Below are 14,470 nucleotides of genomic sequence, written 5' to 3' on the forward strand. Positions count from 1 at the left end.
TCTCACTTTTGATATTCCAAAGAACAGTTGGCCCAAAGTCTGGTTGTCAAAAAATGTGCTAAGCTCACTTAGCAAGTTGGTCTCGCTTTTCTTGCTCGAATAGAGTCGGATGAGATTCTTTTTTATCTCGTCCCAAACCAAGGGAGTATTTGCGAGCTCTAGAGCTTCGTCGACTCTATCGATTATTTTGTTTCTAATGGTCCTCAGATTAAGTAGGCGTTTGATCCGCCCCCCTTATTAGCATTAGAATTTCTTCTACGCTAGTAATAAATCTGTCTAGTTGACGGGGAGTGCCGTCAAAAGTTGGCAAATGCTCAACGAAAGCCATAATGTCTTTAGGCTTGAAAGTCGTTGAGATTACCGAGCCAAATCCACTGACAGTGGGTGTTAAGGGAGGTGGAGTGGGGTGGTTAGAACCATTACCTGAGTCCATTGCAGGTTTTTGGAGGGGAATTGATCTGGGTTCTTCTGAAATCCGAGGAAGAGGATCAGAACGTTTAGTAGGGTGCAGAAGCTTATTAGTGGTTGGTGAAGCCCCGACAACGGAACGCGTAGTCTTCCTAAGATTATAGACCGGCTTTTTTGACATTAAATTTTAAGTCTCTCGATTTATCGTATATGACCGGAAAACAATGAACAAGTTGTCTACCTCAGGGAAATACGTGAGTATGCCTATAATGTATCTCAAGTATTGTGTACTTATTTAAGTATGTGTGTGTATTTAGATGTAATTTGTGTTCTTATTTAAGAGTGGGTGTATGTGTATATAGAGTGTTTAAACGTAGATGGTGTGCTTATTTTAAAATTTTTTTACATGTAATGATATATTTCCACTTGTGTATGGGTAAGTACTTTGAATTTTGTATGTATTTACTGATTTGTGTGTACGTTTGTATTACGTCCCTTTTTCTCTATGCTCTGCAATGTTATGAGTATTAATATTTGTTTATATGTAAAATTATATTACGAAAAGAACAAAGTATAATTGTATGTCGACTCCCTTTTTTTTTTTTTTTGTTTTTACTATTTGGAGTGTGGTTTCATAATTATAGCGGCACTTCGCAAGGGAGCGAAAAGGCGAGATATCTTGACGATACTCAAGCATTCACTCTTTGTTTCCACTCCCTGGACATGGGTTTGCAGTCACACATGCAGCCTTGTTGTTGCCATGATACGTCGAATGAGACTTTGTTTGTTTCGAAATAAACCACTTTGCATGCATATGTACTCGTCGTCAGTGTGGTGATCAGCGTTTGATTCCCCACTGACGCGGGAACGTGGTGCATGAGTACGTTGTGTCATATTTCATATTATGTGTCCTAATGTAAGTATCCTAGTGTATGTGTATAAAAGGCTTTTGGCGTACGTTTGTATATAGTGCCGTTTATAGTGCCGTTTGCAAGCGAATATGATAAAGTACTTTGCACGTACATGTATCCGTCGTCAGTGTGGTGATCAGCGTTTGATTCCCCACTGACGCGGCAACGCGATGCATGAGTACATGGTGTCATATTTGATATTATTCGTTCGAGTGTGTATAAAAGGCTTTTGGCGTACTTTTGTATACAGCACAGCATCGCGAGGATCATAGTTTGATTTCGCGCTGCTGTGGTTACATTGTATAGTGCCGTTTGCAAGTGGGTATTTTGATGCTGCCGCCAGGGTGTATGCGTACCGGTGACATGATTATCATCGTTTGACTTCATGTCGCCGTGGCAGCACTCACGTTTATATTCATCGAATGAAAACTACAACGTGTAGATTGATGTGTATGGTTAAGTTACATTTGGCGTATCACAACTTTAATTTGTACGGTTTTCTTTATAATCACTTTTCTTTAGCCGACATTTAAGTATACTTGGTTTCATTTCTCACAAAGAATTTTTTTTTTTTTTCTTACTTACAAATAAACGATTATAGTGTGGTAGTACATCCTACCGGCTGCGCCAGTTATCAGTGGAAGCTGATGAGTTTGGATATAGTTATCGGTATGTCCAAAGGGGGAAGCTGGTGAGGTTGAATTTCGACGATGAATAAAAATATGCGACTGAGTTCTTTCGAGTTTAAAACCAAAGTGGTGTTTATTGTCTCGGAGAAGTTTCCTCTAGGTCTCCGTTACTCTGCTTTCGAGTTTATACATAAGTGTGTCGTTCTTAAGAGTACATAGGTTTTTAATGTAAACATAGACATAATATTTTGTGCCGCTTCAGCATTCTGCTGGCAGGGTCCCTCGCAGACAATGTTGCTGTGCAACTTTGTAAGTGAAGTCAGCACTTGGCCGGATGCGGTGTTCCAGTTGTTCGTCTTCCCGGTTCGGTGTCCGCCAGAGTTAGAGGTGTGGAGGTTTAGGGGGTGGGGTGGTAACTCCTGCAACTGCGCAGCGTCCATGTCTATTGTTAGTTGTCGAGCGAAAACCTTGCTGTTCAAAATTCCACCCGTCGTCACTATCGAATTCTACCTTCACTTCTCTGTATTCGCCTGCCCAACTCATTTACCGATGGTTGGCACTTCGCACATGTATTTTCTCTGAGCACAGTTTCGGTTTCCTAGCAGCGGCGCTATCTACGTTCGCGAAGAATAGAAATTATAATTTTATTTATTATGTAGAATTACTTTCAATAAAGTAAGGTAAAGTAAAGTAAAATATTTCACTGTACCTTGGGGTATGCAACGGGAAATTTATTATGTAGAATTACTTTCAGCCAAGTAAAGCAAGGTAAAGTAAAATGTCTCACTGTAACTTTGGGTATGCAACGGGAAATGATATTCCGATAAAAGTATGCATCGGAGTTGTTCTCTTTTATTTATTTAAAATTCAATTATTAAAGGCTGCCGACTTGAATATTCACTAGTCAAACTTACATGGTTTGAGATACTCTGGGTTCCTAATAATAGTTGGGCGCCAATTATGTTAATCCTATTATCCAGTGTTCCTCCTTTACGGATGGTCCCGGTAGATAGGTTCACTAAGATGATCCCCTGGTCCCGTGTTCGGATCCACGAAGATGGCTTGTCCCCTGGTCCTGGTGTTACCCAGGCGGAATGTCTTCTTACGTAGATTACGGTGGAGGGCGTGACTTTGCCCCCTTTGCTGGAGCTCAGCGTGGATAAATTAAATCAAATGAAATATATTTTAGGGCAAGTCGCCGGAGTAGCTGTGTCCTTATTTCTATAATGCTCGATTAGAACTGGATACAAAGAATATGGAAAAATATGAATTTACCCTAGCTCCAATGCATCACGCCATAAGATTATGGTCGGCAAGCCGACTCAGCATTTATGCAGCACAGTTCGGTACCCCGGATACTGAGTGTCCGATTGCCGCTGCTGACCGTTCATAGCGCGGGGCGCTTAACTCAGTTGGGGCGCATCAGCATTGTTTATCCGAAGCTACTTAATTGCTAGGGTGTTTATAAATGTAAATTATGTAGCTGCTGACATAAATATTTGGTAGCTCTATAAGTTGTTAACTTATACTTCATTTCTTGATAACTAATGCTGAAATGGTTTGATTTTCCTCATCAATTTATAATAGTGTTCATTCCTTGCTCATTCGATTTCCCATTGGTGTCAGTTCGTTACTGCTTCTTCCCACTGGGTATATCGTTTGAGAGAATTAGCTTACCCTAATAAGATTACCTTGTTGGTTAACTGAAAATGACCGTTGGCATAATCCCTCTGATGATAAAACTTATTACTAGTTTATCATAAAGTACCTTATATTAATTTCTCAGCGAAGAAAAGAGCTACCTAGCGGTGTTAATTCTATTCACGTCAGCATATGGAGGAAGCTTGCGATAAGGAAACGGAACTACGTTGGCATCGGGTAACCTTCCTACTGTTTTCACATAACTTCGAAGAAAACGCCCACCCTGCCTAGAAATCTGCCTTGACCGAAAACAAATAGAAATCCCTCGAAATGTTAATCTTGATTAGTCCACGGCATTCTAATACTTCTGGATTTAAACAATTTTAATTGATTAATCGATTTTCAAATTCCTTAATTTATTGTACAAAAATTTAAAAATTCTTAGAGGGTCTATCAAGCCTTTAATTTATACAATATAACTTGAGAGTGGAGATATTTAGTACTCATATAAAAATACCAAGAAATATAATGCAAGAAATGTAGTTTCGATAAAAGAGAGTCGAATAATAATACAAGCGTGTGCATAAAATCAGTATTTTAGCCGTAGAATCAGTGAAATGTGAATGTTATGAGATGTTTAACAAATAAACAAAGGCTGCTTGGCCGAGCATCCATTCCATTATATTAAGCTTTTATCAAGGCATTACCCGAACTTTAATTCAAATTAGTAGTGGTCTACTCAATTCATATAAGAGGTTTTCTATAACTCACTCGGCTGCAATTCCCAAAAGATCCAATTCGCGAAAGATCTTTCGCGAGCTGCAAGCGTGGTTTACGTTTTCTGCAAATAAAGCTGGAAACAGATACCAAAATAATAGAAGCTTTTGCCCTGCATTAGGCTATTAGCTCTATCAGTGCAGTTCTCGAGTTTTGTTTTGATTCTTCTTTTCGCACAGGCCCTGTGTACTATTTATCGAGATTAGACTGAAAACTCACCTTCTGCTTATGATAATTTTAAATCACTACTGAACTTTAATTATAATTAACGTAGAAAATAATAATAGTAGTTATAGGGTTCGATTTCAAAATCCAATTTAAAGATAAGAGAATTTTCCATAGAGAAGTTTCTTTATTTTATAATTCAAATTTTTCTGAAAATTTTCAAATTCAGTTCTCGGCAAAAATTCAAATGAGACTAGCGATAATTATAAAAATTATTACGGCATTTTTTGGAAAATTTCAACTTTTAAATTCGTTTGTACTTGGAAAATTATTTTTTTTGCATTTGGGTATTTACACTGCCGACACGACATGAAGTTTTTGTATTGCTTCTTTATGGGTCTTTTCCCTAAATCACAAAATATGCACTCTTAGGCTGCCGATATAATAAAAAAATGTATGGTGCTGCTGCTGTTGCGGCTGCCGCTGCTGATGGCTCCGGAGCTGTTGCTGCTGATCTTGCTGCTGCTGATGTTTTTCCTGCTGGAGATGCTGCTGCTGATCTTGCTGCTACTGATTTTTCCGCTGCCAATGGGGCTGCTGCTGCTGGAGCTGCTGACGAGGATGAGGTGCCGCTAAGGCTGCTGCTGCTGGAGCTGTTAATGGGTATGTGGGATATGATTAATAATTGGTTATCATTGTAGTTAATCCAAGTGGATGTTTTGATGATTAAAATATTCTGGCTATTCACATTCTCAAGTTTGTCATAGTTTAGTAATTTGGGGTTAAACAGTCCGAGTCTGGAAAACTGCATGGCCATTTCCAAATCTTCTACGTATTCTGTGAACTGCATTAGTTCGAATAAAAGAGTGCTAATGATGTTGTTGTTATTTTCATGATTATGTATCTTTTGCATTCCGTCATTTATTAATCGTATAGCGTCGTTGAGTTCATGTGGTTTATTGAGTTATGGGCGTTTATGTCAAGTTTCTTCTGTATTTCTACTCGATCATTTTCATCGAGTGTGCCAAACAAGTATTTGAAAATTGAGCCCACAATGTTAATAAGTCCCCGTTTGTTTCTGTGTTGCAGGGTTATCCCGGCTAGTTCTCTTTTCATTTTATTGTATAAAAATTTGACCTGTGGTGCATGGTAATTGGTTTGTAGCCTTTGCTCAAAATAGTCGGCCACAATGTCTATTTCAGTTAAATTGATTCTCAAGCAATGATGTTCAAAGAAGGATGGTATCTGGACTGGCTTATCGGAAAAAAGGAGATAGTGTTGGTGTAAGGAGTTGCTGTCCGTGGACCGTTGTGATCAGCACAAGCAATAATGTTATCAGGTGCCAGGTGCCTGTGAAATTGAAAGTTGATTATTTTTCTTTCGCTTTTTGAATTGTGTTTTGTAGTAGTGAGTAACTCTATTTCTATTAGTGATTTTGTAATGGTCAGAGTCTGTCTGTTCTACATTTTTGGTTGGTTTAAATGGGTTTTCTAATTTGCCTTTCTGTAGTGGGCCTTTTCTGTACAGAGTGTCAACTTCATATTCTGCTCTGTCGTTATTTATTTTGTTTATTTTGTTTTCTTTGTTTTGTTGGGTGTCCATAATTGGTTGTCCAGCGTAGAGAAATATGTGTGCAGGGGTCTGTCCAGTGGTATCGTGTTTGGTCTTGTGATTGTATATGTTAAGTATTGTTTCTATTTTACTTAATTTGGTTTCGTCGTCGTCGGATGTTTTGATTATGCGATTCTTTTCATTAATTGTTTTATGTAGTCTCTCTATGTCCGCCACACCAGTTTTTGTTGTGTTAAATTCAATGCAATTCAACTTCCTCACTCTCCAGCCATCGCTTTAGGGCCAAACTGGAAAATACGCAGTCTCTGTCTGCCTTTAGTAATTTTGGTTTGCCAAGCTGGTTAAATATACGCATAAGCGCATTTTTGCATTCTATCCAGTCTTTTGTTTTTATTTCTTCTAATGTGGCAAATTTTTCCTTCAGATGAATAAATGTCTATCATGAATTTTTCGCGGCAATGTTCTGGTTTGGGTGTGGTTTTCATTGGCATGTCTGTGCTGCGGTGCTCTGTTTTTGCCAGATTGCAAATATTGCATTCGTTTATTATATTCTGGATAAGTAGCTGGCTATTAGGGAAATAGTAAGTTTCTCCGAAAAGTTTATTTGTTTTTTGTATGCCTGGGTGTAGAAGTTTTTCATGAGTAGTCAAGATCAATTCTTTAAATTCTGTATATTTGTATATCTGATGTTTATGGTTTGTTTGTGTGCGGCCTGAATGACTTCGAAATCTGCGTCACTCTCAATGTACAACGCACTCTTCTTACCGCAAAAATGGTCTATCAAATATTGTTCAGCTTTTTCTCTGGTCATAGTGTCATAAAATATTTGAAGGATTTGTTTTTTAAAATATTAAGTAACTTTGATGTCTGGTGGTCCTTTTGAGAATATTACCTGTCTGTTAAATGTCTTTATTGGTCTTTCTGTAATAAAGATTAAGTCACTATTGTCTTCCTCTGCAGTATGTTGGGTTTGTTCGCTAAGTATGTTTCCTCAATTTTTATTCTGGACAGGGCGTCTGCTTGTAGTGACCAACTTAACTTTACACTGCAAAAACTCTTCAAGACACCCTCGCCCTAAATTATAGCAGCTTTTGTGTAAAACAAAAAGCGAGAGAATTGTCTAAGGCCAATCAGAACAGAATATGATCATACGATTATACAGTTAGGGAAACAAAAGCTGTAACAGCGACCACCAGCATGCAGCTTCCCCAGAGCTTAGAGCATTATCGGATAAATCTTCGTGGCGAACGCTCATACATTTTTGACGCTGCCCATTTAACTTCACATACACGTGGAAATATAATTTAGTTATATATATATCCAATCTCATGTAAACAAGAGTTGGTATATTTCAATAAATTTCCGTGTTCGATTTGTGTGTGAAAGTGGCAACGAGATTCGACCCCAAGGCGTAAGGAAGACCAGGCCTATATATAAGAGCATGTGATTGCTCTACAGCCGACTACCCCCTTTGATTCTTGATTTTCCTTTGTATTGCGATTTATAATGAATTAAATACTCGCAGATTGACGGAACTTTTGGCATTTGAATAGGAATTTAAATTAGAACCTTTAAAGTTTGACCTACAGCTCGACAATGTCAACGTGAACTTGGGCCCAACTTTACGCACATCATGGAGTGGATATTTAAGGTCGTGAGTACTACAACAACAATGATATAAATCTTATTATGAATTACCTATATTAAAATTCTAACAAAATGCCACTCGAACGTCTAATTAAAATAATATCTGCATTTGACTAAAGATTATGTAACTATATTTGCTAATTTTATATTCAATTACTTATATATATTTGCTTTATACTTTACTTTTATATACTTTATTTTACCCACTGAATATAAGCAAAAATGAAGAGTTAGAGAATGACTAGGATAATTATGCGTAGATAAAAATATTGCTAGTTTGTAAAAGAGATTTAATGAAACCGTTTATTAAACTGAATTTATATAAATGGAATTATGATTGAAGATATATTGAAAAATAATGAATTGTGAATAAATAGATTTAATGGTTTGTCGAGTACTTATGTTGAACACTTTCTTAAATATGTGGTAAAGTTATTTTGAACTTGGCCAAGGGACAATGTAAATATTTTAAGTAGCATTGTCATGGTAGGGAGGGTAAAGACTTAGGGAATCATTAACATCCAAAATTCCCAATACTTATCAGAATCTGTAGCTTATCTTCACACGTGTCGGCGTGTACCATTAGTATCAATATAAAGCCATTTCTTTTATTAACCGGTAGTCCACTTTTGAATATTGTTTATGAGTAAGACGCACTTATTAAAATGTAGTAGCGTTCGTACTATCCTAAGCTAAAAGAACCCCGACCTACGGCGAGCTAGACCCGAGCATAGCAAGAGTGCGCATCCCTAGCGAAGGAAGTACAAGGTCCTCTTTATTAGTAATTATCACCCACTATTAAAAGACCCACTAGTTAAAAATCGATCGAACTACGTACACTACACATTTTTGGCGCCCAACGTGGGGCCCGAGAAAATACACTACACACATTTTTGGCGCCCGAACGTGTGGGGCCCGAGAAAATACACTACACATTTTTGAAGCCCTACGAGTGGAGCTCGACAAGTACTATACATTTTCGGCTCAGATGTGAAGCTCGAAAAGTCCTTAACTTGTCATAGCACACTAAGCTCTAAAGTAATCCATCCACAGTTAAAACACAATATAACTAATTCCAATAAATTAACATATTGGATTAAGAGTATCTATTTGGAAGGGATAGTAAAACTTAGGAACATGCGATTCAATTTGAAAGAGAATTGATCGACCAAGTGGAACTGTTTCGAATCCACAGGAGCTCATCACCATACGTTTCTTTACTCAACTTTATTTACAATTTGATTTTTTCTGGAATACATTATACTTACACTTCAATAAGTCTGTATATTGTCCGATTTTCAAGTGAATAAAAGCATGAGGCAATAGACCAGCTACAATCCACTAACAAATAGAGATACAACTAAGATTCTGATAGAAGTGATCGACATAAAGAAAGACAAACCAAATAATTACAACATATCTTAACAACAATAATATGGCAGCGAAGAATAGTGCAGGTAATGCAGTTGAAGTTTCACAAGGCGTTGAAAATAGCTGTGCCATATGTAAAGAAATCTTAGCACCAACCCTTTTGTCAGCAACAACATCGTGCAGGCACACATTTCATAAAAAGTGCATTATAAACCACTTAAAAAGTACACAAAGTAATGCAGTAAAGAAATTCAGTAGTAAATTGGCACCCGTATTTATCCCAGCGAAAGTTTATAAGAAACGTAGCTCGTACTACTATGAATTAGAGGATGAGAGAGGAAAGAAATTAGGAGTATATACAAGGATATACAAGCTAGAAAACAAGGAGTTTCTTCAGATAAGGCTTCCTTGAAATAGTCTCGTTACCCTTATCTGTGGTGTAGTGACCAACTTAACTTTACACTGCAAAAACTCTTCAAGACACCCTCGCCCTAAATTATAGCAGCTTTTGTGTAAAACAAAAAGCGAGAGAATTGTCTAAGGCCAATCAGAACAGAATATGATCATACGATTATACAGTTAGGGAAACAAAAGCTGTAACAGCGACCACCAGCATGCAGCTTCCCCAGAGCTTAGAGCATTATCGGATAAATCTTCGTGGCGAACGCTCATACATTTTTGACGCTGCCCATTTAACTTCACATACACGTGGAAATATAATTTAGTTATATATATATCCAATCTCATGTAAACAAGAGTTGGTATATTTCAATAAATTTCCGTGTTCGATTTGTGTGTGAAAGTGGCAACGAGATTCGACCCCAAGGCGTAAGGAAGACCAGGCCTATATATAAGAGCATGTGATTGCTCTACAGCCGACTACCCCCACCCCCCCCCCCCGTCTCGTCGACCCCCGCATCAGCTCATGGTTTAAACCCCGTCGCTCCAAGAAGAGGCCTCGAGGCGACATAACCTTCAGCAACAAGTTACGCAACCGGCCACCTGCCGAATGATAACCAGCCAGATGTACTGGAAGGCTAGAGCTCGTCCAGATTATTCAACTATGCAGAAGTTTAGACGACCGGAGCAGATTTAATTACATTTGAACATCATCATTGTCACGCAGTGAAGATCATCTCCTATGACCAACGGAGGTTCAACTTTGTGATTTCGTCTTATCGCAACGCAGCGTAGCAGCCAGCGGTTTCCTAAGGTCTTATCGCTGCAGTGCTGCAGTTATATTTCGTGTTTTGTTTTGATTCTTGATTTTCCTTTGTATTGCGATTTATAATGAATTAAATACTCGCAGATTGACGGAACTTTTGGCATTTGAATAGGAATTTAAATTAGAACCTTTAAAGTTTGACCTACAGCTCGACAATGTCAACGTGAACTTGGGCCCAACTTTACGCACATCATGGAGTGGATATTTAAGGTCGTGAGTACTACAACAACAATGATATAAATCTTATTATGAATTACCTATATTAAAATTCTAACAAAATGCCACTCGAACGTCTAATTAAAATAATATCTGCATTTGACTAAAGATTATGTAACTATATTTGCTAATTTTATATTCAATTACTTATATTTATTTGCTTTATACTTTACTTTTATATACTTTATTTTACCCACTGAATATAAGCAAAAATGAAGAGTTAGAGAATGACTAGGATAATTATGCGTAGATAAAAATATTGCTAGTTTGTAAAAGAGATTTAATGAAACCGTTTATTAAACTGAATTTATATAAATGGAATTATGATTGAAGATATATTGAAAAATAATGAATTGTGAATAAATAGATTTAATGGTTTGTCGAGTACTTATGTTGAACACTTTCTTAAATATGTGGTAGAGTTATTTTGAACTTGGCCAAGGGACAATGTAAATATTTTAAGTAGCATTGTCATGGTAGGGAGGGTAAAGACTTAGGGAATCATTAACATCCAAAATTCCCAATACTTATCAGAATCTGTAGCTTATCTTCACACGTGTCGGCGTGTACCATTAGTATCAATATAAAGCCATTTCTTTTATTAACCGGTAGTCCACTTTTGAATATTGTTTATGAGTAAGACGCACTTATTAAAATGTAGTAGCGTTCGTACTATCCTAAGCTAAAAGAACCCCGACCTACGGCGAGCTAGACCCGAGCATAGCAAGAGTGCGCATCCCTAGCGAAGGAAGTACAAGGTCCTCTTTATTAGTAATTATCACCCACTATTAAAAGACCCACTAGTTAAAAATCGATCGAACTACGTACACTACATGCTACGCAATTTTCTTTTCCTTTTATATACTTTATGTCAAAATCGAATTCGGATAATTTTTCTCTCCATCTGGTGAGTTTTGAATTTGGGTCTTTCATGCGGTACAACCAGCTAAGTGGTTGGTGGTCACTGGATATTTCAAAGTGTCTTCCAAGTAGGTAGTGTCGAAAAGTTTTTGTCGCCCACACTATTGCTAAGAGTTCTTTTTCAATTGTGCTGTAATTAGTTTCGTGCTCATTAAGCGTTCGGCTAATGTAACTAAGTGGGTGTCCCTCTTGTGAGAGTACAGCTCCCAAAGCGACATCGCTTGCGTCTGTGGTTATTGTAAATTTCTTTGTAAAATCGGGTACTTTAAGAATTGGGTCCTCTGATATTAGATATTTTAATTTTTTGAATTCCGAATCATATTCTGGGTTGGTAGTGTCAATTTTCGTATTGGTATTGCTTGGTATTAATGGTATGTTTTGTTTGATTAGTAAATGTCAATTTGTCACCCTCGTGGTATTGTATGTCATGGTATTGCTGCAAGAGTGCACACAATCTTTGTATTTCTTCATTATTAAGATGTTCCAATCTGTATAGGTCTGATTTTATTATGGGTGAACTATTTCTTGGTTGTCTGAGCATGGTGTCAGGTGCCATGTTTACGTTTTGAAAGTGACTCTGTTCTTGTGCTGATTTGCCTTCGATTAATTCGTATTTGTTGTTGTAAAGAGTCACTACTTGATCGCGGTAACTAATTGTTGCTTTTGCCTCTGCCAAAAGTTTTCTTCCTAATAAGAGGTCGTAGTTTTCAGAGAAAGGGTGCAATAAAAATTCTTTTGGTGTTGGGAACAAAATCTTTGAAGGTATGATTATACTCTTGTTAACTATGAGCGGTCCATTGCTGGTTTGAATAAGAATATTAGTATTTTGGATTGGTAGGTCAAATATATTTTGGGATATCATGTTAAACGTGGATCCTGTGTCAATAAGAGATTTTAAATTATTATCTTTGTATTTTATTATTATATATTGGGGTTTTCCAAGGCTTGTGGCTGAAAATTTTTAGTTGGTTTGACATTGGGTTTTTGGTTATCGTTGTTTGTCTTGTCCGTATTAATCTGCTGTGTCATTTGTGTTGTTTGTGGACATTGATTGTTTTCGTCAGTTTGATACTGATACTCCGGATAATAATCCGAATAGTCGTAAGTTGGATAGTAAAAACTGTCATAAGGAACATATTGCTGATAAGCAGCGCTCTCTTGATATAACGATTCGTCAATACTTATCCCAGTCTGTCCACTGTTAGCTGGTCTTGGTCGCTTCATCGGTTGGTTGGCCACCTGGGGGCCATAATTATGTGCTGATTGTTGGTTTTGATATTATTGGGGTTTTTGTCCAAACCTATTCTGATCGAATGCATTGTTTCGATTGGTGTTAGGAATTGGTCGAGGGGCAAAGTTTGCATGTTGGCTTGGTTGAAAAATGTTGTTTGTATTAGGGTGATAGGGTGTTGGATGACGATATGGTGGGTTATTAATTGTTGGTGTTTGATAAATTTGTGGGGCTGGATATGGCATTGGTGAATAATGTAGGAAAGGTGTTGGATATCTTCTGGTGTTTTTATTAGTCTGATTAGCATTGTGATTAAAGGGCTTTTGTGGCTTATCAGAAAGATTTTGTTTTTGGATAGGTGTATTTGTGTGATTTATTTGTTCGTACATGCCTTTCTCTTGTAAAAGGTTTATAAGTTTATAAGTGATCGCAAATCTGGTATGTTATGATTATTTATTCTTAAATAAAAGTGTGTAGGTAATTTTTCAATAAGGGATTCTATACTGGATTTAATTAATCTTAAATAAAGGGTTTTTCCTTCAAGGTTTTGTTCTAATTTAAGCTTACTGGTGAGTGTTTGTCTGTGGTTTTCTGCTTCTTCCAGGAATGCTCGTACACTGCCTCGGAACGGGGTCTTCCGAAACTCCTCCAAAAGAACGTGGTTAGGGGTCTGGGGTTTATAGTCGAGTACTAGTTGTCGCCTAAGCTGGGGACAGGTGGTCATGTCGTTGGCTCCAATGCAGCGCATAACGTCTCCGCTGATGCTGCGCTCGATATGCCCAAATAGGATCTGCTGTTGGCGTTCATATCCGGTAACATAAAGGGCCAGTATGTAGTCAATCCGGCTCACAAAGGTGTATAGTGTGCAACGGATACGGAGTGATACGGATCACCGTTGAATTTCTCCACATTGCCAATCTGGTAGGCAACCTGGGTCATGTTGTTATCTGACAGGGGTGGTGCGGTTGTCGACAGGGGTGGTACGGTTGTCATTTTGCTGATGTTTTTTTTTTTTGTTATTTGAAAACAAGTTTATTTATTTGTTGTTATTGTTATTTGGTTTTATTTAGTTGACCTTTGACTTCGGTATGTCTTTATGGATCTTAGTTTGTATCTTATTTATTTATCTTACTCAATATATTTTTTTGTTTGTTTTGTTTTTCACTTATTTATTTATTATTCTTATTTTTAAGTTTTTCTTAGTGTAGTTTTTTTTTCACAAGGGTTGCACTATAGCTTTTTCGTGATGTTTTGAGGTAACCAATTGGATTTACGACCTCTCACAAATTCAATAGCGTCTTCCTGATATTAAATTCAGGTTTGTTGTTGACACTGCGTTACACGGTTTCGCGTTATTGTCGAGGTTTTTATTAAAACTTAACACGACTTGACTGCGCCAATTGTGCATTTATTCACTTTTGAGTCTATTAAATGGACCGTTGCAGTAACTAAGACCATCGGGTTGGATTGTGATCTTTATTGTTCAGTATTCAGCTTAAGACTAAAAATCAAATGCAAGTGAGATTGATGAGAAGCCTCAGTATTTTAGGAATATTGTATTTTGGGAGAGCGTTGCTCTTGGATACTTAAGTTTGGGAGAAGCTTCATTGAGAGCAGGCAAAGCTGCTTGGGTCAGGCTTTAGGATTTGTTTACAAGAACGGCTAAGTGCCGTTGCCAAAGAATTGTTTATTAAAACGCATACTACGCAGATGGCAGTATGGGAATCAATTAACTGCTTTATTGTTTATAGTTCTT

Source organism: Drosophila erecta, unplaced genomic scaffold (assembly GCF_003286155.1).
Source record: "Drosophila erecta strain 14021-0224.00,06,07 unplaced genomic scaffold, DereRS2 tig00000439-arrow-arrow-pilon, whole genome shotgun sequence".
NCBI classification, from domain to species: Eukaryota; Metazoa; Arthropoda; class Insecta; order Diptera; family Drosophilidae; genus Drosophila; species Drosophila erecta.